Source organism: Miscanthus floridulus, chromosome 11 (assembly GCF_019320115.1).
Source record: "Miscanthus floridulus cultivar M001 chromosome 11, ASM1932011v1, whole genome shotgun sequence".
Classification (NCBI taxonomy): Eukaryota; Viridiplantae; Streptophyta; class Magnoliopsida; order Poales; family Poaceae; genus Miscanthus; species Miscanthus floridulus.
The window spans coordinates 31,288,276-31,312,870 of NC_089590.1; the positions used below are offsets into that span (position 1 = coordinate 31,288,276).

A 24,595-nucleotide genomic window follows, 5' to 3' on the forward strand; every position below is an offset into this window, starting at 1 on the left:
TCGGCCTGTGGCCACGCCGAAGTGCCATGCACCGTCGGTCCACCATGGCCGCGGTTGCACGCCCGCCTAACCCTAATGGGTTCAACTGATAGGGCGAATAGATATGTTAGGTCTTGGGGGACATGTGGGGAGGTCTCCCTGTTGTCGAAGATCATGCCATCGGCCATCTCCGTCACGGCGGTGCACCACCGAGCCGCCATGGCCGACATCAAGCTCGCCGTGGAGCTGGAGAAGTTCAACCAATGCCCTAGATCAATGTGCCCACCTTGCCACGAGCATGTAGGTACCGACGATCGTGGCAGCGTGCGGGAGTCTGTGTAGTTGACTCGAGGCCCACCTATCAGCCTCAGTGGCTGGTTGGTGTGGGTAAGAAAAGTTTTTTGGTGGTTTTTTATTTCCAGAAAAGATTAAATGATGCTATTCTTGTTAAATGCATAACTAATTATTGATGCCTGCTAAAATTATGAAATTTGTTCTGTAGCTTTTTTATGAGATGCTCTACCATAGAAAAATAATAGTTGGTCATGATAAGTAGTTTTGCTATGCTTAAAAATTATCTCTTTTAATAGAAAAATGCTCCTTATGTAATTTTTGTAGACAAAAATATTAATCCTTTAATCATGAAACTTTTTGTGTAAATGTAATGTGCTAATATCTACCTCCACAATTGGTACAGTTTTGATAACTCTAACTTAGTTAATTAATTTAAGTAAATTTAAATGTCTTTTCTTTGATTAATAAATACTAAAAAGAATTAGGAAAATACTTAAATAGCTTTGGTGTATTTTGGACATTGTTTGTGAACCTTGGGACACCCCAACACTTGTTGTTCCTTGGCAACCTAATTACCTTCTTAATGTGCTTATAATCAACTTGTTTATATAATAATTATAATGGCCTAATTAATGCTTAGTTTTATGAGTTCTGAAGGAAGGATTTCCTGAGCATGCCGAGATGTACAGAAAATGCAACCGCTATAAGGAAGTTATGAGAGATTATTTTAAGGAGAAGGCTAAGCAAGAAATCAAATAGAAGTTGGTTGAAATCATGGCCAATCCTTATTATGAGATAAGGCAATAATTGGTTAGTGTAATGTCAAGTCAACAAGTGCTGACAATGCAGCAAACACAGATGATCACACATACGCCATAGATGTAGATGGTCATCACGCAACCCTTGGATTCTCCAAAAGTTCTAAGCAGTATCGGATCTACGGCAAATAGGGAGCACTATGCAGTTTATGACATAGTCGCACCGATAGCTTACTTCCTAGTTATATCATATGGTATCACCAATATCCGTACGATAGAAGTTGCCACTGGTATGGTGATCCTAGGCCACGACTATCACAACAAGAAAATGCCAGAGGAGTACTATAGGGTAGAAGTGTTGACAGTCATGGAAGGACATAGGGATGACTTCCTAGTCATCCCCACCCCTGACGGTGTCGAGAAACTCGATGAAGCTATCAACGAGTTCATCTTATGGCCTCGATGGGACATTAGGTTTGAAAGTGCATTTGCCCCCTATGTGGGTTTTGGTGTATTGATGACATCCAAATTAGGGACTAATGTGATCTTAATGAGATACATTGCAGCTATTAGTCCCATGAAAGAATCAAAGAGTTGATAAAGATGAAATGGTATCACTTAATTTTTATAGTTGTAAAGGTGGACGAACTCAAAGCTCTCTCCAAAGGTTTTATTTTTGCTTTTGAGTTTAGGATCCACCGCACTATAAAGAGGGATGCAAATTTAGTTGGTCTAAGGAAGATGGAGTGCTCAAGCATAATAATTAAATCAAAAGAGAGACACTCTAGCACTCGACGAGCACATAGATTATTTTTCTATGACTGTCGGTGTCGGAAGTCTCGACGTATGCCAGAACTCCCGACAGTCAGAAGTCACGACTCTTGCTAGAAGTTCTAACTCCTAGTCACTTAGCCTGCGCGGTGCTTGTGGACGTCAGAAGTCTTGACATGAGTCAGAACTTCCAACAATCGAAAGTCCCGACCCAAGCCCGGAGTCCCAGCATCGGTGGTTCTGACTGTCTGGCTATCTGTGCTCGTCGAATGTCCTGACGTACGTCGGGAGTCCTGACACCTGGAGCTTTACTGGTTGTTTAACTGCGCATGTTGGAAGTCCCGACATACGTCGGAAGTTCCAACCGTCAGAAGTCCTGATGTTTGTTGGGAGTTCTGACATTGACTTGCACGCACAGACTTCTGACCCTATGTGAACAGTCCTTTCTGTTAACATCGGAAGTCCCAAGATCTACGTCAGAACTTCTGACGTAGATCTAAATGGTTAGATTTTCACTTGGAGTATAAATACCCCTCTCTTCACTTCTAGCCGTTATGGACTCATTCACAGCTGACCCACTTCATGCTCAACAGCTCCCAAGCAACTAAAGCACCCCCCTCCTTCCCCCTTTGCTATAATCTTTGATTCCCTTAGGGTTTTGAGTGAAAGGAGAGTGGATTAAGTGAGAGCATCACTTTGGCAAGCTTGAGCACTTGATTTCTTCGTCAAGCTGGTTGATTTTGCATCTATTACTCTTGGGGCTTTGCCCCTAGCCAGCTAGGCATTGCCCAAGAGCTTCCATCTTGTGGAAGAGCCTTGGGAAGTTTGTATCACCCTTCAATTTCTTAGTGGAAAGCTCAAGTGACCATTGTGGTCGCTTTGAGGGAGGCAAGGAGATGGAAGAGACTCCAACCTTGGTGGTCACCTCAATGACAAGGACATAGGAGCTCCTTTGTGGGGTTGTCGAGCCTCAAGATAAATCCTTGTGTCCTACATGCTTGTTGTTGTTGTTGTTGTTGTTGTGATTGCTAGAGATTACTTGTATTTGTTTGTCTCCTTCTCTCCCAAACTTCCATTTTAGAGTTTGGACTCGATCTATGGTTTGGAGGCATTACGGCGTCAAGGGAGTGACTCAACATCTTCACCAAACCACTAGGAAGTGAGGTTGTAAGATTATTTATCCGCAAAGTTAAATTTGGCACTGCTTTTGTAGTTCACGTAGGCATCAGAACTGCTAACGTTTGCGTTGGAACTTCTGACAACGTTGGGAGTTCCGAACCAAACGTCGGGACTTCCGACATTGACTGACAGATTTAAACTTAGCCTTTGTAGTAAATTTTTAGATATGCCTATTCACCCCCCCTCCTCTAGGCATTGTTAGATCCTTTCAATTGGTATCAGAGCAAGGTCTTCTCTTTGTGCCTCACCGTGAGAGAAGAAACAATATCGGAGTCTGACAAGATGCAAGCCGTTGCTGTCGAAATGGCTAAGAAAATAGCTTAAGAGTTGATGAGTGCTCAAGCCAAGCTCTTTCAAGATGAAATGAAAAAGATGCAAGATGAGATGATCAAGATGAAGGAAGAATTGAGCAAGAAGGTTGATGATGCAATAAGTGGCAAGAATGATACGAGTGACAAGAATGAAATAAACAAAGATGCCACTAGTGATATTGGAGCCGGTGAGCATGCTCATGGAAAGGGAATATATTCAAACATGAGCTTTGACTATGGACGACTCATGAAAGGTTCAACACTACATACTCTGTCCGTCAACATTAGCAAGCCACCTCACTTTGATGGAACAAGATACATAGATTGGTCTTACAAGATGGAGATGCATCTCATTGCCACAAGACTTTGGGAAGTTATGGATGTTGGTGTGATGATTCCTACCGATGAAGATAGAGAGATAACTCTAGAAGAAGTGCACAAACTCCATCAAAATGCACAAGCCATAGCATTACTTGTGTCAAGCCTAGCTCTGGATGAGTTTAGAAAAGTGAATGGAATGGAATGTGCAAAACAAATTTGGGATACTTTGAAAGTGTCATTTGAAGGAGATAAAAGTGTGAGAAAAGGCAACATTGAGTTGTTTCATGGTGAATTGGAAAGATTTGTATTCTTGCAAAATGAAACAACACAATCCATGTTTGATAGGCTCATGGCATTGGTCAACCACATAAGAGCTCTTGGAAGCACCGAATGGGATGACAATAAGGTTGCTAGAAAGATGTTGAGAACCTATAGAGCCAAGAACAACATGCTAGCGTCGGTGATCATGGAAAGGCCTAGTTATGATGAGATGACCCCTCAAGAAGTTCTTTCAAAACTTAAGCATCATGAGTGTCTAGATAAAGATGCAATCAATGCTCACAATCAAAATCCTAATGCAATGGGATTCAACAAGAGTGCAGCCCTTAAAGCAACTCAACAACATGAAGGTCTAGATTTAAGTCAAGAAAAGAAGAAGAAAGTGAAGGATGATTCCTCAAGTGGAGAAGAAGATTCTAATGCGGAGGTTGCATTTGTGATTAGAAATCTTAGAAAGTTTATGAAGAAGAAAAGCAACCGCAAGACCTATGGTGATGGAAAGAGAAGGTTCAAAAAGAGATTTTGCTATGGATGTGGTCAAACCAGTCACTTCATAGCCGATTGTCCTAATGAGAAAAAGAAGCACAAGCACGATAAGGATGAAGACAAGAAAAACAAAGGCAAGAAGAGAGGTGAAGCTCATCTTGGGGAAGAATGGGAGTCAAGTGATAGTGATTCAAGTGATGATGAGAAGAAGAAGAAGAGAGCCGCAAACATCACCATCCACCACTCTTCTTCACCGACCACGATCTTCCCCGACTCAACTTCACCACCAAAACTCTTCCCCAACCTATCTTCACCACCGAAGCTCTTCTCCAACCTCATCGACAACGACTACTACACTCCAACTTGCCTCATGGAAAAAAGGAGAGAAGGTACATACTACACCCATTTCCTCTAGTGATGAGAATGATAGTTGTGATGAGAACATAGAAGAAATTGAAGCAACTATGATAAAGAAATTTGGTAAAAAGGCCTTCACTAAAATAAAAATGCTAATGAAGAAATTAGAGAAGAGGGATAGATGCTTAGAGATGCAAGGAGATATAATTACTCAAGAGAGAGAGAAAAACCTTGCACTTGAAGCATCTATCGCCGAGGAAAAGATGAAGGTTGAGAAGTTAACCGTAGAATTATCTTTAGCCAATAACTCAATTGGGAAATTGACTAAGGAACATTCCTCGGTTAATGATCAAGTAGCTAGCCTTAAGAATGAGAAGAGTATAGCTCAAGAAAGCCTCACAAGCTTGGAAGAAAAATACCAAAATCTTTAGTTAAACTTTAGTACTCTTTGGGCTAGCACTTCAACTTCTCCAAAGGCAACCGAAGACTCTAATGTCTCCAGTAGTGTTGGTTGTAAAAGGTGCTATAAAATTGATGTAAATGCATATACAACTAACCTTGTTGAGTTAGACAAGAAAGACAAGGAGATTCATAGCTTGAAGATGATATTGAAGAATGGGTGCAAGTGTCAAGAGCAATCTAACAAGACTATATACAAGTCATCAAGGCACCCATCAATCAAGGAAGGCATTGGCTACAATAGGTATGATGGAAAGGCCAATGGAAGGAACATGATCAATGGTGTGCCTTGTGTGAAGTTCAACAAGGGCATTGCTCTTGATGAGCTTATATGCAAGGCCAACAACAAGGTCTACATTCCAAAGATCCAACCTACAAGTACCAAGACAATCAAGACAAAGCAATCTGATGTCCCCAAGCCACAAGCACCACTTCCACGGTGCTATGCTAGTGACTATATGTGTTGTTGGGGCAAGGATGGCAAGATTGTGGTTAAGTATGTTGATGCCCAAAAGGGAAAGGAAATTATGAGGAGTGTTTGGGTGCCCATGTTTTATGTGACTAACCCCCTAGGACCCAAATCTTTTTGGGCACCTAAAACAAAAGCTTAATTTGTCTTTGTAAGAATATTCCTCCGATGGAACAAGTTGGGTGTTGGATAGTGGATGCACCAATCATATGATCAGAGAAAAGGATATGTTCACATCATTTCAACCAAGTCATGATCAAAGTGGAAATATTGTGTTTGGTGACAATGGAATAGGAGAAGTCCTCGGTTTGGGTAAAATTGCTATATCAAATGATAATTCCATTTCTAATGTCTTACTTGTGAATTCATTGAGATACAATTTGTTGTCCGTTTCACAACTTTGTGAGATGGGTTACAATTGTCTCTTTATGGATAAGGGTGTAGAAGTCTATAGAAGGGAGGATTCATCTATTGCATTTATGGGTCATTTAAAAGGGAAACTCTATCTAGTTGATTTCACATCAAATAGAGTAAATCCCAAGACTTGTCTAATGGCAAAATCTAGCATGAGTTGGTTATGGCATCGCCGACTTGCCCATGTTGGGATGAGGAACTTGGCCAAATTCAGAAGGGCGAACACATCCTTGGACTAACAAATGTTTATTTTGAGAAAGATAGGATTTGTAGCGCATGCCAAGCGGGAAAACAAGTTGGAGCTAAACATCCCATCAAGAATGTTGTGACAACCGAAAGGCCATTGGAGTTGCTTCACATGGACATATTTGGACCCATCGCTTACATAAGCATTGGTGGTAACAAATATGGTTTTATAATTACTGATAATTATTCTCGTTTCACTTGGGTATTCTTTTTGCGTGAAAAGAGTGAAGTCCAAGGTATCTTCAAGAAGTTTGTAAGAAGAGCCCAAAATGAGTTTGATGTCAAAATCAAGAGAGTTAGAAGTGACAATGGGACGGAGTTCAAGAACACCAACATTGAAGAGTTTCTTGATGAAGAAGGAATCAAGCATGAGTTTTTGGTTCCATACACTCCACAACAAAATGGTGTTGTGGAGAGGAAGAACTAAATGCTCATAGAAGCCACAAGAGCAATGTTGGATGAGTACAAGACTCCAACCAACTATTGGGTAGAAGTGGTCAACACGGCTTGCCATGCCATCAACCGCTTATACCTTCACAAGAAAAGAGAAAAGACCGCCTACGAACTTCTAACTGGTAAAAAGCCCAAGGTGCACTACTTTAGAGTGTTTGGATCCACGAGTTTTATACTTAACAAGAAATCCAAAAGCTCTAAGTTTGCACCAAAGGTTGATGAAGGTTTCATGCTTGGTTATGGCACTAACGAACATGGATATCGTGTTTTCAATAAAACCACCGGTTTGATTGAAATTGCGGTAGACATGACTTTTAATGAAACCGACGGCTCTCAAAAAGAGCAAGTCAATGTTGAGAATGTAGGTAATGAAAAAGCTCCACACGAAGCAATCAAGAAGCTTGCTATTGGTGAAGTAAAGCCCATTGAAGACGAAGATAAAGACCATGTTGTGCATGATGATCTTGATCCAACCATTCATCATGTTTCATCCAATGAACATGGTGAAGCTTCCACAACAAGAAATAATCAAGATGGGAGATCAAATGAAGCACAAGGTCATTCTCATGAAGATGGTGTCAACAATGAGCGAGCTCAACCACAACTCAACAATGAAGAAAGAAGTGAAGTCAACCCTCTACAAGCTCATGATTGTGATCCTCCAATCGATCATGACCATGATGATGATCATGATGGCCCCATCCAAAGATCAACTCAAGTGCCACATCCTAGAGTGCATCAATCCATTCAATGGGATCATCCCATTGATAACATATTGGGGAGCATTCGACGAGGGGTAACTACATGTTCCCATTTAGCAAGTTTTTATGAATATTACTCATTTGTTTCTCCTTTGGAACCTCATAGGGTGGAAGAGGCACTTGATGATCTGGATTGGAGGATAGCCATGCAAGAGGAGTTGAACAACTTCACTCAGAATGAAGTCTGGTCCTTGGTGGAAAGACCCAAGAAAAACATGATTGGAACCAAGTGGGTCTTCCGCAACAAGCAAGATGAGCATGGCGTGGTAACAAGGAACAAGGCAAGGTTGGTGGCTCAAGGATTCACTCAAATTGAAGGCTTGGATTTTGGGGAGACCTATGCACCGGTGGCTAGGCTAGAATCAATTCATATTCTACTTGCCTATGCCGCCCATCATGACTTCAAGCTTTATCAAATGGATGTGAAGAGTGCATTTCTCAATGCCCCCCTATCCGAGTTGGTGTATGTAGAGCAACCACCGGGCTTTGAAGACCCCAAGTATCCAAACCACATCTACAAGCTCGACAAGGCGCTCTATGGGCTCAAATAAGCCCCTAGAGCTTGGTATGATTGCTTAAAGGATTTCCTACTCAAACAAGGTTTTGAGATAGGAAAGGCCGATGCTACTTTGTTTACTCGCAAAGTCAATAATGATATCTTTGTTTGCTAAATATATGTCGATGACATAATATTTGGTAGTACTGATGTGGCTTTTTGTGAGGAATTTAGTAAGATTATGATAAGTAGGTTCGAGATGTCCATGATGGGAGAGTTGAAGTTCTTTCTTGGATTTCAAATCAAGCAACTCAAGGATGGCACGTTCATAAGTCAAACCAAGTACACCAACGACATGTTGAACAAGTTTAACTTGGACAAGGCCAAGCCCATCAAGACACCCATGCCAACCAATGGACATCTTGATCTTGATCAAGGAGGAAAGGACGTCGATCAAAAGGTATATCGCTCCATGATTGGATCACTTCTTTACCTTTGTGCATCTAGGCCCGATATTATGCTTAGCGTGTGCATGTGTGCAAGATTTCAAGCTAATCCAAAAGAATGTCATTTGATGGCTGTTAAGAGAATTTTTTGGTATTTAGTGCACACTCCTAATCTTGGCTTGTGGTATCCTAAGGGCTCCACTTTTGAGTTACTTGGCTATTCCGATTCGGATTATGCCGGTTGCAAAGTAACCCAAAAGAGTACTACCGGGACTTGCCAATTTATTGGTCGATCCTTGGTGTCTTGGAGCTCTAAGAAGCAAAATTCCGTTGCTTTGTCCACCGCCGAAGCTGAGTATGTGGCGGTCGGCACTTGCTGTGCCCAACTACTTTGGTTGAAGCAAACACTAAAGGACTTTGGATGTGAGTTAACCAAGATTCCACTTTTGTGTGACAACGAGAGTGCCATTAAGTTGGCAAACAACCCTGTAAACCACTCTTGAACAAAGCACATAGACATCTAACATCATTTTTTGAGAGACCACGAAGCCCAAGGAGATATCGCCATTCACCATGTGAGCATCGAAAAGCAATTAGCCGATATCTTCACAAAGCCCCTAGATGAGTCAAGATTTTGTGCTTTGAGGAGTGAACTAAATATCATTGATTCTTGTAACATGGCTTGATCCCTTGCACACACATTTTGTTTGATCTAGTTAGGAGAAAAGAATTAAGAAAACATTGTGCGCCACTTTCAAAATCTATTTTGTTATTTTCATAAGTGACTATTGCTTTGTGTTGGTTGAATGAAATCTAGTCACTTGTGAAAATGTTAGTGCCCATCATATTTGTGCCCCACATGGTGTAGTGAGTTCAAGTTTGAGGGTTTTTTAGTTTCCCTGTGTCGGAAGTCCCGACATAGGTCGGAACTCTCGACAGCCGAAAGTCCTGGCTCGCGCCGAAACTCCCGACTGTCGGAAGTCCCGACGTACACAGAGAGTTTTGACGCGATCTGATTTTTTTACCACTCCACGTCAGTTGCCCGACTCATTTATACCCAGCCCGAATTTTTTTTACTTCAGTTATTTCCTCCCTCCTCCCATCCTGATGCCCCCATCACCTCTCCACACGCCGCCATCACCCCTCCTCGCCGCCCTCGCAACTCCTTGCGCCACTGCCACCACGTCGCCCCCTACCCGCCCGTCATGGTTCCAGCCTGCTCTGCTACCGCTGGGAGTTTCGGCCCCTTCCCTTCCGGTTGCTCAGGACTTCCACCCTCTCTCCTCCTCGGTTGCCTTGGTGTTCTTCGTTGGTTTGGTGGTGGAGTTTCCATTGGTGGAGGTGACTGCGCTCGTGGATTTGTTCATCGACTATGATTTTGTTTCTCTTTGTCTCCTCTCTCCTCGATTCAAGGTACTACCATGGCACCCTAACCCTAATCCAATGTACCATGTGTTTTGACTCCATTCTTTCTCTCTCTCTACTCCTCTATCTTCCTTGTTTGAATGAGTGTCGTGATTTGAAGCCCCATGAATGGGATGGTCACCTTGTGTGCCGGAAGTCCCAGTGAACATCTGAGGTTTCGACCGTCAGAACTCCAGACGCCAGACTAGAACTCCTGCCTATCAGAAGTCCTGACTTTGGCCAAAACTCCTGACCCTAGGGTGCCCACTCCATTCATGTTTCTTCCATTCTCGATGTCCGTTTGCTTCTCGTTGTATTGTTTCTTAGTTCCACTTCATGTTCTTCACAGTCATGGACGGTGGAAGTCCCTCGTGTCATAGGGAAAAGTGATCCAAGAAGAACCAAGATTGTGCCACTGTCCCTAAGCCGTTTGGCCGCACCAAGGCATCTTATCAGCGTGGTGGTTCTAGTGGTTCCTGTGCTACCTGCCGCCGTGATGATCAAGGGTCATCGGCTGCCGCTCCTCCTCCTGCTCTAGCCTTTATTGGGGATATGCTAATTGTTGATGAAGAAGAGGAAGCTCTTGAGCATGCCGGATGCACCATTGTTGCTCCACCAACACGCACCCTGACTCGCAGTCCAGGGTTTGTCTCTCAGCTTGTTCCATTCACGGGTGTGTCACCGATCATGTGGGAGCCCACCATGGCTCTGAATCCTGCTGGTGGATGGACTCCTCCTCTTCTAGTGGACTATCGTCATTGGGTTAAGGACATCAGGTCCCAAAGAGGTAGGAACCTTTATGCTGAGGACGATAAGGATCTATGACTTGAGTATCGTTTCTGGCACCCCTTCCATTATGACTTTTATGATTCCATTCTATATCAAAAGTTTTTAAAGAAGAGGGAGCCACTAGTCCTTCAGATGAAGTGCATTGACGCATACTCTCTTGGAAAGTACAAGGAACCTGAGCTGGAGCAGATGGTTTGGGATATACACTCAATGGGGCTGTCCTACCTGCTAGAGTTTAGGAAGCATTAGAACAATGAGCTTATTTGTCAGTTTTATGCTTCCTATCATCATGAGCGAGACCCTATAGGTGCTATTGACATTGTTCATTGGACTACTAAAGGCAAGCATTATAAGGTGGACTTCATCACTTTCTCTCGCCTTCTTGGTTTGAGTCACACCGACCGCACTGCAACTTAATTGACTTAGTATGAGGATGTCACTTTGGAGGAGTACCAACATATGTATCTTGATGGACACACAGCAGATGGATAGATAGTGTTTTTGAAGCCCTACTATTATGTTCTGAACAACATCCTATGATAGATCTTGTATCCCAAGGTAGGTGATTCCACCTTCCTTCGTGATGATTCACAGAAGGTGCTTCAGTGATTTGGAGATGAGTTTCAAAAGTTTTCCATCAGTAGATACATTTGGAACAAGATACATGATGCTTCTAAGGATCCGATGAAGCATCTTCCCTATGCACCATACATTATGCATGTCATTGAGCAAGTATTTGGCATCTGATTTTCCTATGACACTCAGCAAAAGCTCCTCAAGATATCCAACAAGACCTCCATCATTGCTGCTAGGGAACTGAGGGAGAAAGGTGATGCAGCCAAAGCAAAAAGGAAAGGTGTGTCGGGTTCTTGCTCTCGCCGTGGTGCTTCACCCCCTGCTGCTGCTGCTTGCTCTTCTAGTGCTAAGCCCCTCTCTTCGTCCTCCTCTAGAAAGAAGTCCAACAAGTTCAAGTTCCTAATTACATATATGTTTGGATAATATTGTGCTAGTGCTCAACGTGAGCATGATATCCAAGAGCAGCTATATCATTTAGAGCAGCACGCAGGTATTATGTCCTCTCCTCCGTCGCTGTTTGTGCCTCCTTGTGATCCGTTGGCATTATATGATGAGGCATGTGTGGCGTATGAGGATGATGTCGCTTCTCGCCCTCATGGCAAGGGCAAGGCCGCCGACAATGATGAGGAATACATGGAGGAAGATGATGATGAGGACGACGATGGTGGTGAGGACAGTGACCAAGATGAGGATGATGACTATGAGGATGAGTAGTTGGTTTTTCATGCGGCCTACCCCCTTTTGGCACTTGTTGACAAAGGGGGAGTGTTAGGCTTTGATATCTTGTAAATAAGTTAGTTGGTTATTTCCTTTCAAGACTTTAAAACTTCTAGCTTGTGTGAACTATTCCGTGTGGTGGCTAGCTTGTGATGGACAAATTTATATATATGTTTGTGATGAATGAATGTAGGACAAGTAATGGTTATTTATCTATCTTATTCGCTTGTACTTGTCTATACTTGTGATGGTGGATGTTTTTGGATGGCCATGTGTTGCTTCAAGTTTTTACTTTGAAATCTTGGCCATCATACTCCTTTTTACTTATTGTGTGAAATAATATGTCATATTGCATTTCTTTTCACGGATATCTATTTGTTCACACACACTTGTTGCATCCCATAGATTGCAAAATTTAGGGGGAGCTTTTGTCTTGGTGTATGCAAATCATGTATAGATGTTTCTAATTGAAATTCAAATTCATGCATACATTAAGGGGGAGCTCTTCATAAATTTTGGGGTTCAAAAGCTTTAAAATCTTTCATTCTTATAAAAGCCTAAGTTGGTTGTCATCAATTACCAAAAAGGGGGAGATTGAAAGTGCATTTGCCCCCTATGTGGGTTTTGGTGTATTGATGACATCCAAATTAGGGACTAATGTGATCTTAATGAGATACGTTGCAGCTATTAGTCCCATGAAAGAATCAAAGAGTTGATAAAGATGAAATGGTATCCCTCAATTTTTGAAGTTGTAAAGGTGGACGAACTCAAAGTGCTCTCCAAAGGTTTTATTTTTGCTTTTGAGTTTAGGATCCACCGCACTATAAAGAGGGATGCAAATTTAGTTGTTCTGAGAAAGATAGAGTGCTCAAGCATAATAATTAAATCAAAAGAGAGGCACTCTAGCACTCTACGAGCATGTAGATTATTTTTCTGTGACTGTCGATTTCAAAAGTACCGACGTATGCCGGAACTCCCGACATCAGAAGTCACAACCTTTGTCGGAAGTTCTAACTCCCGATCACTTAGCCTGTGCAGTGACTATGAACATCGAAAGTCCCGACGTGAGTTGAAACTTCCAACAGTCGGAAGTCCAGACCCAAGCCGGGAGTCCCGACATTGGTGGTGCTGACTGTCTGGCTATCTGTGCTCGTTGGAAGTCCCGACATATGTCAAAACTTCCGACCATCGGAAGTCCCAAAGCTTGTTGGGAGTCCCGACACCTTGAGCTTTACTCGTTGTTTAACTATGCACGTCGGAAGTCCCGACATACGTCGGACGTTCCAACCGTCGGAAGTTCTAACGTTTATTGGGAGTTCTGACATTGACTTGCACGCATGGACTTCTGTCCTTGTGTGAACAATCCTTTCTGTTAATGTCGAAAGTCCTAAGATCTACGTTGGAACTTCCAACGTAGATCTGAACGGTTAGATTTTCACTTGGAGTATAAATACCCCTCTCTTCACTTCTAACCATTATGGACTCATTCACAGCTGACCCACTTCATGCTCAATAGCTCCCAAGCAACTAAAGCACCCCTCTCCTTCCCCCTTTGCTCTAATCTTCGATTCCCTTAGGGTTTTGAGTGAAAGGAGAGTGGATTAAGTGAGAGTATCACTTTGGCAAGCTTGAGCACTTGATTTCTTCGTCAAGCCAGTTGATTTTGTGTCTATTACTCTTGAGGCTTTGCCCCTAGCTGGCTAGGCGTTGCCCAAGAGCTTTCATCTTGTGGAAGAGCCTTGGGAAGTTTGTATCACCCTTCGATTGCTTAGTGGAAAGCTCAAGTGACCTTTGTGGTCGCTTTGAGAGAGGCAAGGAGGTGGAAGAGACTCCAACCTTGGTGGTCACCTCAATAATGAGGACGTAGGAGCTCCTTTGTGGGGTTGCCAAACCTCAGAACAAATCCTTGTGTCCCATGTGCTTGTTATTGTTGTTGTGATTGCTAGAGATTACTTGTATTTGTTTGTCTCTTTCTCTCCCAAACTTCTATTTTAGGGTTTGGACTTGATCTACGGTTTGGAGGCATTACGGCATCAAGGGAGTGAGTCAACATCTTCACCAAACCACTAGGAAGTGAGGTTGCAAGATTATTTATCTGCAAAATTAAATTTGGCACTACTTTTGTAGTTCACGTAGGCGTCGAAACTGCTAACGTTTGCACTAGAACTTCTGACAACATTGGGAGTTCCGACCCAAACGCTGGGATTTCCGACATTGACTGATAGATTTGAACTTAGCATTTGCAGTAAATTTTTAGATACACCTATTCACCCCCCCCCCCCCTCTAGGCATTGTTAGATCCTTTCAAGGTTGAATGATCCTATTCCATCGATGCCATTTTTTGGAGTGGACGATGAAGGAGGGTTCTCACATGTAGCCTCACCGCCATCGCATACCCCTTTAGAGCATGAACCTAACCCACCATCTTGTAACGCACCACCATCACCATAACCTAACCCACCACCATCGTTTAGCCTCCACACCATCTCAGAGCCTCTACCTAACCCACCACCATCGATAACCTTGAATCCACCATCATCCCCAAGCAAGAAGGATGCCTCGTCGGAACCAAAAGGCCATGTAGCTATAGGATCAGCTAAGTCTATGCCAAAAATGGTTACACCCATTGGTGAGACATCATCACCGATGGCCATGAAGAAGTGGATGGACGGATTGACAAGGAGACTAGTTACACGTGGCAGTGAAAAAGCTACCAAGTCTGCCTCCGACAAGATCGCCATACGAAAGCCAACGAGAGAGGATTACGATAATATCCCCACTGATAAATATGTGCCAGGCAGGCCTCTACTCCAGTGGTGCGAACTCCATTGTGTTTCACGTGCGATGAAGAGGTTGCATGACTGGTATATGAGAGCATCTTGGGTTGGGATCAATGCCTTCAGCGTGGTTGTACCACCACTAATTTTTATTAGTGGCTCTAGCAAAGTTATGGTTGACTTCGAGGACATTTAGTTGATGTTTCACCTTCACAAACTCGATGTCCAGCTCGTGATCATGTGGTTCCTGTAAGTGTCACTCATACATAATTATGTTTTATTACTAATATAATGTTAGGGCATATGAAGTACTTGACAAAGTCATGCGCTTTACAGAATGCAACAAGCCGACTGTCGATGTTTCACCACCGATAGCCTGCCATGGGGGTACTCGGGGCAGTATGTTTGGGCTTCAGTGTATGCAGAATTTCGATAGTAAACGCAAGAGACAGTCAATTTATCCTAGTTTGGACCCTCGATCTTTGATCGAGTAATAGCCCTACGTCCAGTCGGTGTTAGCCTTTTCGTTGGATTGATTGTAAAGTGTTGTGTTGCGTTATCTCCCATCGCCGTCCCTAGGAACCCTGCCTTCCTTTATATAGTCAGGAGGTCAGAATCCTAGTTAGTTTACAATGAGAGTTCCTAGTAGGATTACAGAATAATACTACTACCAAGATTACATGGGAAGAATCCTAGTTAGACTAGATCTTCTCCCTTCCTTGCGGGGTATCCCGTGGGTCCCACGCCGACAAGCCCTGAGCACTTCATGGTTGAGTTCTGGAAGACTCGGCTTGTTCCTTCAAGTCTTGTCAAGCAGGAACAAGCGTTGTCCGAGTGCTTTCTTGAGCGAAACCGTGTAGCGCTTCGTGAGATCTTCGCATGGTGTGTACCTTTTTGAAGAAAAAAGTACTCCCATTTGGCTTAGTTTCAGTCGTTTTTCTCTGATTTATGCTTAGGCTTAGTTTCAGTCATTTTGCTCTGATTTATGCTCAGGCTTAGTTTCAGTCGTTTTGCTTTTTGGTTCGGGTGTTCGCTTATTAGCTACCCTCATCGGCGGGCTCAAGCATCTTTTTGGCTCTTTTGCTCTCGGCCGGTATGCTCAGGCATATTTTCAGCCATTTTGCTTTTTGGTTCGGGTGTTAGCTTGTTAGCTACCCTCATCGGCGAGCTCAAGCGTCTTTTTAGCTCTTTTGCTCTCGGCCAGTATGCTCAGGCGTGTTTTCAGCCATTTTACTTTTTTGTTTGGGTGTTAGCTTATTAGCTACCCTCATCGGCGGGCTCAAGCATCTTTTTAGCTCTTTTGCTCTCTGCCAGTATGCTCAGGCATTTTTCAGCCATTTTGCTTTTTGGTTCGGGTGTTAGCTTATTAGCTACCCTCATCGGCGGGCTCAAGCATCTTTTCAGCTCTTTTGCTCTCGGCCGGTATGCTTAGGTGTCTTTTCAGCCATTTTGCTTTTTTGTTCGGGTGTTAGCTTATTAGCTACCCTCATCAGCGGGCTCAAGCATCTTTTTAGCTCTTTTGCTTTCGGCCGGTATGCTCATTGGAAACAACTCAGGGAAAGCCATAATAAGACATATGTTGTCGAGAAAGAACCATCTTTATTGATCATGAACATTGATAAGTCATAATAGTACATATGTTGTTGATGAGCACCATCTTTATTGATTATGAACATTGATCTCTTGTGGCTTGTGTATACACTTTCCCATGAGTTGTTTTCATGCATAGAATCTTCTTAGCTAGCTGATATGCCATGTATTGTTGACTTCTTTTTCGTCTTCAGTTACCAACTTGTATGTGCCTTCGTCATATTGTTCTATCCTTGGTGACGTCCAGATCAAGTCGGCAGGTAGTACGGCTTCTAATCCGTAAACTACGAAGAAAAGTGAGTATCCGGTGGCTCTACTTATTTGAGTCCGTAGCCCCCATACGACCTTGGGTAATTCTTCAATCCATTTTGATCCATAGTCCACTAGTTCTTTATACAATCCTGGTTTTAATTCGGCTAGTATGAGTCCATTAGCCCTTTCTACCTATCCGTTGGCTTCTAGATGTGCGACTGATGCGTAATCTATTCTGAAGCCACAGTCATGTGCCCAACTTTGGAATTCTGCAGCTATGAAGGGAGAACCCAAATCTATGATGATTCGATTGGGCATGCCAAAGCGGTGCATAATGTCTTGGATGAACTCGGCTGCTTTGGCTGCGCTGTATTTTGCGAGTGGTTTGTATTCAATCCACTTGGTGAACTTGTCGATTGCTACGAAGATGTACTCGAAACTGCCTTTTGCTTTCTTGAGAGGTTCTACTTGATCTAGCCCCTAGCAGGAGAAAGGCCAAGCGGGTGGGATGCAGATGAGATTGTGACCTAGCACATGAGCTTGTCTTGCGAACATTTGACAACCTTTGCATCTTCTGACGAGTTCTTCTGCGTCTTTCAAAGCGGTTGGCCAGTAGAAACCGGTTTGGAATGCTTTGCCAACTAGTGTTCTTGAAGCGGCGTGATTTCCACAGCAACCTGAGTGTATTTCATCTAGGATCTCTTTGCCCTCTTCAAATGAGACGCATTTTAGGAGTACTCCTAATGATACGGCTCTTCTGTAGAGTTTGTTTCCCACTAGGACGTAGTTCTTGCTTATGTGAACAACTCGGGTAGATTCCTCTTTTTCTGCTGGCAACTTATTCTCTTTGATGTAATCAATAAAAACCTGGGTCCATGAGGTGGTGATTACCAAGATCTGGGTACCTTTAGCTGAGATTTTAGGGGTTATCTCACCGGGTTGTTTGATAGAGGGAGCTGATAACTCCTCTATGAATACACCTGGTGGGACCTTTGCCCTGTCTAATCCAAGCTTGGTGAGGACATCTACCGTGACATTAGAATCATGCAAGACATGTAGAATTTCTAATCCTTGAAAATGTTTTTTGAGCTTTCGTATTTCAGCACAGTAGGTGCCCATGTTTTCTTTGGTGCAGTCCTAATCTTTGTTGACTTGATTGATGACTACTGCTGAATTGCTGTATATGAGTAAACGCTTGATTCTGAGGGTAATTGCCACTCATAGCCCATGGATGAGGGCTTCGTATTCTACTTCATTGTTTGTAACTTGCCATAATATCTAAAGGACGTACTTGAGTTGTTTTCTGTCTGGAGAAATGAGGAGGACGCTTGCACCGGCTCCGCCTAGCTTGAGTGATCCATCAAAGTACATCTTCCAATGATCAAGGATGGTACTTGACATAGGTTGTTGAATTTCTATCCACTCGACAACAAAATCGGCCAGGGCTTGAGACTTAATTGCCTTCCATGGGGTGAAATCGATATTGAGAGCACCAAGTTCAACTGCCCACTTAGATATACGCCCTATTGCGTCTCTATTATGCAGGATGTCTCCGAGTGGGAAATCTGTCACCATGGTAATCTTGTGGCCTTCAAAATAGTGCCGAAGCTTGCGTGAAGTGATCAGGAGGGCGTAGAGTAATTTTTGCACATGTGGGTACCGGATTTTTTATTCTGATAGTACTTCGCTAATGTAATATACGGGGCATTGTACTTTATATATACGCCCTTCTTCTTCTCTTTCTACGACAATCGCTGTGCTGATCACAGTAGAAGTTGCCGCAATGTACAACATCATGTCTTCGTATTTCTTCGGAGGTGTGAGAACGGGTGAGGAGGTGAGGTATGCCTTGAGCTTTTTGAAAGCTTCGTTGGCTTCTTCTGTCCACTCGAACTTGTCTGTCCTCTTTAGCAATTTAAAGAAAGGTAACCCTTTTTCGCCCAGTCTTGATATGAAATGATTAAGGGCCGCCATGCAGCCTATTAGTTTCTGCACATCTTTGACACTTCGAGGAGGGCCCATCTTTGTTATGGCTCGAATTGGCTTGGCGCTTGCTTCAATTCCATGATGACCAAGAATCCGAGTAGTTGTCCTGAAGGAACTCCGAATACACACTTGTTTGGGTTCAATTTCCACCTCCATCTTTTTAGGTTTTCGAAGGTTTGCTTTAAGTCTTCAATTAGTGTATCCGGGTTCTTTGTCTTTACTACTACATCATCCACGTATGCCTCTATGTTTTCGCCAATCTGATCACCTAGGCATGTTTGGATAGCTCTTTGGTAAGTGGCACCAGCATTCTTGAGTCCAAATGACATGGTTTTGTAGCAGTAGGCACCGAATGGAGTGATGAAAGATGTCTTGCTCTGGTCTTGTTCCTTTAATGCGATCTGGTGATATCCTAAATAGCAATCAAGGAAGGATAATAGGGCAGATCCTGCTGTTGAATCAACTACCTGATCAATGCATGGTAGCCCAAACGGATCTTTCGGGCAATGTTTGTTGAGGTCTATGTAGTCGACACACATGCGCCACTCGTCCGTATTCTTTTTCTGTACTAGAACTAGGTTTGCTAGCCAATCTGGATGGAGGATTTCTCTAATGAATCCGGCTGCCATTAGTTTCATGATTTCTTTTTTAATTGTTGCCTTCTTGTCGGGTGAGAATCGTCGTAGTCGTTGCTTCACAGGCTTGGAGCCTTTATTGATATCAATTCTGTGCTCAACCAACTCTCTTGGGACCCCTGGCATGTCGGTCGGCTTCCAAGCGAAGATATCTTTGTTGTCCTGAAGAAAGTTGGTGAGCGCGAGTTCCTATTTTGCTGAGAGGTGGGCGCAGATGGTTGCCATTTTGGAGGGATCACCGGTGCCTAGGTCGATTTGCTTGACGTCAACTTCTTTTGGTGGTGCTAGGATGGTGGGATTTTTTAGCCGGTATCACTAGCTCTTCTAGGCTCATTTCTGCTGCAACAGTGGCTATTTCTTTTCTTCTATCGGTGGCCTGTGCTTTTGCTACAATTTGGATTGCATGAACATCGTAGTCAAAAGCGCGCTTCAAATCACTCCGAAAAGAAAGGACACTGTTAGGCCCTGGCATCTTAAGCAACAGGTATGGATAATGCAGTATTGCCATAAATTTTGCTATTGCTAGGCGCCTAAGGATTGCGTGATATGATGAATCAAAGTCCGCAACTTCAAACTTGATGAACTCTGTATGGTAGATCGAGGGAGTCCCAAAAGTAACCGGTAGAGTGATTTGTCCAAGTGGCATTGCTATCTTGCTGGGTACTATGCCATAAAAAGGCATGCTTGTTGGTGTAATCATCTTGGCGAGTTGTAGTCCCATCTTCCTTAGAGTTTCTAAAAAAATGATGTTGAGTCCGGCTCCCCCGTTGATTAGTACTTTCGTAACAGTCATACCGGCAATAGTTGGATCTAGAACCAGTGGGTAATGGCCAGCGTTTCCTATGCTAGTCCATTGGTCTTCTCTTGAAAATTGGATTGGATACTGTGACCAATTGAGATATCTTGGAGTAGCCGGTTCTGCTGCCATGATGGTTCGTAACGCTAGCTTTTCTTGATGTTTGCTTCTGAAATCTAGAACCTCGACAAAGATTACTGCTACTATCCCCCTGGATTTTTGGAATCCCTTATCTTCGTGGTTGTCTTCTTCTTTTTTCTGATTGCCTTCTTTGGTATTTTCCTTCCTATCTTTCCTTGTGTATCGATCTTTGAAGGTGTAGCAATCTCCGATGGTGTGATTTCCTTTAGGGTGCAAGATGCAATGCATGTTTTCAATGTCGTCACACCTTCTGGGCTTGGAAAACTTCCTTGATTTGTTAGTCACTACTATGGTGTTGTCTGGTCCATGTTTTCTTTCCTGATGTCTGTTATTTTGAAGATTTTGCCTATACGGGTAGTCTCGGTTGTTTCTATCTAGGAATCTTTCTTGTGTCTTTTCCTCTGCGGTAATCATCTTTTCCACTGTTCATCTGAATTCTTCATTGTTTCTTGGGTTTTCTTTGCAGAAGTCTTGAAATTGCCACCTGGCCATGATTCCATGAGAGAAAGCTTTGATTACTTCTCGTTGGGTGATGTCATGTACTTGAGCTCATAGTTCGCCAAATCATCGATAGTAATTTCTAAGACTTTCAACTCCTTTCTGCTTGAGTCCTTTTAACTCTGTATGGGTTATTGGGTGTGTAATGATACCCGTGAAAATTTCATAGAAAGCTCTTTGCAAGTCCTCCCAGTTTCTGATTGATCCTGGATTCAATTTGTCAAACCACTAAAGGGGCATGGTTTCTAGGGCCATGGGAAAGAACAAGGTCTTGATGTCATCGTCTCCTCTGGCCAATTCAATCAATTGCGAGTAAATCCTGAGCCACTGCCTTGGTTCAGTCTTGCCATCATACTTGGAGTGGTTGGACGGCTTGACCTTGTGAGGTAGTCGTATTGAAGTAAGTCTATTTGCAAAATAGGGGAATCTATCGTGCGTTCTGGCTTCTGTGTATTCTGATTCAGCGCCCCCTTCTTGCCAACTGTTTCTTGGTGAGAGTAGTTTTGCGTGGCTGTCCGAGTAGGTGCTTTGCTTCTGGCCTTTCTTGGTTGTTCGACTCTGTCGTTTTGACTATGATTTCTTCTACTTTCTCTGTTGTGACTTCCACTTGTTCCAAGTCTCTCGAAAGCGGACTTCCTTTGATTTTGATCTTCCTACTCATGAGATGTTGACCTATCAGGTAGTCTTGAGCAGGCCCTTCCATCCTGTGTCCTCAGGACTGTTGATCGGAGGAAGTCCTGGAGCTGTTCTTGTTTTTCATTGGGATATGAAGTCGCCCTGAGTTCTTCTAGTGCTTCTCAGATCTTATCGTAGGGTGTATTCGCTGCTCGTCCTTCTTTGAGCTCTCGCTCTGATTTTCTTCTATTGTACTCGACTAGGTCTGACTCATATCTGATCTAAGCTTCCTTGCACTGCTTAGTACGGCGTTGACGTCCTTGTTTTAGTTTGTTCTTTCTCTCTCTAGCTTGCCTCTGACTCTCGGTCTCACCATCGTGCCCCTAGGTAAATGGTGATATGTTGGATTCGGATTCATCTGAAGACCTGACATCGGGCACTTCTGGGGGGGACCAATGGTGATCAAGGACGGCGAATCATGAATACTTCTTGAGCGTGAGTTGTTCTATCATCAGTGTTGGTTTCCGTACTGTTAGAGTTGTTGATAACTTCAGTAGAGGCTTCAGGGTCATAGATCGAGTCTCCTTCTTGGTAGGGTAGAGCTGTTGTTGTTGTTGTGTCAACTAGCCGGGTACTGCTATCCTCAGGAACAGAACCTGGCCAGTGGATGATGCAGTCTTGAGATGTTATGGTTAGTACGAGACCTTTCTGAGCTCCTGTCAGCGGTATCCCAAGCACTGGATTAAGAAATCTTTCGAGCTATGCCCGATAAGACGTTGCCATGTTGCCGAGACCGAACGGAAAAGGACCCGTCTTCTTTAAAGTACTCCGAGTTGTATTCTTGATAGGTTGATGTCGTGTTCTGGAGCCTTGTCGGAAAAGAACTTGGTTTTCTGAAAGAACTCGGATAAGACCCCATCTCGAAGGTGGAACCTGAGTTTGAATCGGATGCGTGAAGCCACGGAATCTAAGTTGGATTGGACATCACAAGCTGTGCGAATCTTCTAGCAAGTTGATCTGTTGTTGTCGCCGAAATGAAAAGGTCTTGATGATGATCCAAATCTTCGAGGAGACGGCCTTGGAGCCTGCCATTGTCGCCTGCCTCATAGATCCACGAATCGAAGATGAAGGTTGATCCCTTCGAGAAGATCATGTTATCGAGGTCCATCGAGCTCTCGGATGCAAAGTCGCCGAAAGCCCCTAACTGGCATGCCAGCTGTCGATGTTTCACCACCGATAGCCTACCATGGGGGTACCTAGGGCAGTATGTTCGGGCTTCAGCATATGCAGAACTCGACGGTAAACACAAGAGACAGTCAATTTATCCTAGTTCGGACTCTCGATCTTTGATCGAGTAATAGCCCTACGTCCAGTCGGCGCTAGCCTTTTCGTTAGATTGATTGTAAAGTGTTGTGTTGTGTTATCTCCCATCGCCGTCCCAAGGAACCCTGCCTTCCTTTATATAGTCTGGAGGTCAGAATCCTAGTCGATTTACAATGAGAGTTCCTAGTAGGATTACAGAATAATACTACTACTAAGATTACAGGGGAAGAATCCTAGTTAGACTAGATCTTCTCCCTTCCTTGCGGGGTATCCCATGGGTCTCGCATCGACAAGCCCCCAAGCACTTCATGGTTGAGTTCTGGAAGCCTCGTCTTGTTCCTTCAAGTCTTGTCGAGCAGGAACAAGCGTTGTCCGAGTGCTTTCTTGAGCGAAACCGTGTAGCGCTTCATGAGATCTTCATGTGGTGTGTACCTTTTTGAAGAAAAAAGTACTCCCATTTGGGTGTGGCGCGCGCCAGCTGTCGATGTTTGACCACCGATAGCCTACCACGGGGGTACCCAGGGCAATATGTTCGGGCTTCAGCGTATGCAGAACTCGACGGTAAACGCAAGAGACAGTCAATTTATCCTGGTTCGGACCCTCGATCTTTGATCAAGTAATAGCCCTACGTCCAGTCAGCGTTAGCCTTTTCATTGGATTGATTGTAAAGTGTTGTGTTGCGTTATCTCCCATCACCATCCCTAGGAACCCTGCCTTCCTTTATATAGTCAGGAGGTCAGAATCCTAGTCGGTTTACAATGAGAGTTCCTAGTAGGATTACAGAATAATACTACTACTAAGATTACAGGGGAAGAATCCTAGTTTGACTAGATCTTCTCCCTTCCTTGCGGGGTATCCTGTGGGTCCCGCACCGACACCGACCAGGAGATGCGGTTCACTGAGGATCCATTTCTTCACGAGGGGAAAAAGGTTGGGTATCTCAACTCGTTAAGAATAAGCGAGAGCGAGCACACAGTTGTTATGGGTCCTAATCATGGCAAGTTTGTGGGCAAGAGCGAGGCTGAAATAGTAAAAATTAGAGTGCAGGAGCAGCAGAAGTAGGAAACTGCAGTGGCCACCTACCTAGGAAACGCATTTCTTCAGTACCAGGACAGGAGAATTATATGTGCACCATACATGTTCAAGTATGTGTTGGTGGTAAACTCCCTTAATAATTTTTATTTATAAAGTTGTTACTATCTTAACACATGGCTTCATTGAATCCGTGTAGGGACCACTAGGTCTGTATGTACATTTGGCTCTACGAGGCACAAATTTTGGTCCTTGACTCTACAGATTTCCCATAGAGTAGTTATGAAAAATTCATCGATATTTTACAACAGTAAGTCAAGATTTGCATGCGTGCTTTTCCACATTTCTATATTATCTATGAGAGTTTGGATATGACTTGTTGAATTCATTCAAGCTCTGCAGGGCATACAAGTTCTATAAGTTCAAGGGTGGATGGTATGATTTAAAAAAAAGCCAGAAAACCACTACATGTGCAAAGTAACTATCCGGTAAACTTTAAATAAGCATACATATATTTGTCTTCTATGTTTGTACACGTAGCAACTATGTAGTAACCAATTGCGAACTCTTATATATATAGTGCCACAAGCAACCACCAGGATCGGTGCACTGTGGGTACTATGTGTGCGAGTTTCTCATAGAAAATGGGAGATACACCAACAACCCTACCAAAGTAAGTAATAGTCATATGTCAAGTTTTGTCACTACTTATGCCTTCTATGTATTGGTTAGTTGTAAATTATGATGACTTATTATATTTTGCAGGTATACAAGTGTGATCCCACGGGTAGGCGCCTCCAGAATCAAGAGCTCATGAACATTTACGAGGACTTTAGCCGGTTCATTATGAAAGAAATAATTCACTTCGATGGGAAGTATTTTGATCTGGAGTCAGAATTAGATCGACCATAGTACCGAGATCTCGTAGATATTGCCAGGCTAGAGCTAAACCACGAGGATTATTAGAGGAGTACGTCATGGTACC

The 24,595-nt window shown here is 43.4% G+C and overlaps 1 pseudogene; it reads left to right on the top strand.

The window, feature by feature from the left end:
• Positions 1 to 1,158: 1,158 nt before the first annotated feature.
• Positions 1,159 to 24,427, top strand: LOC136491753 (uncharacterized; annotated as a pseudogene).
• The last annotated feature ends 168 nt before the right edge of the window (positions 24,428 to 24,595 follow it).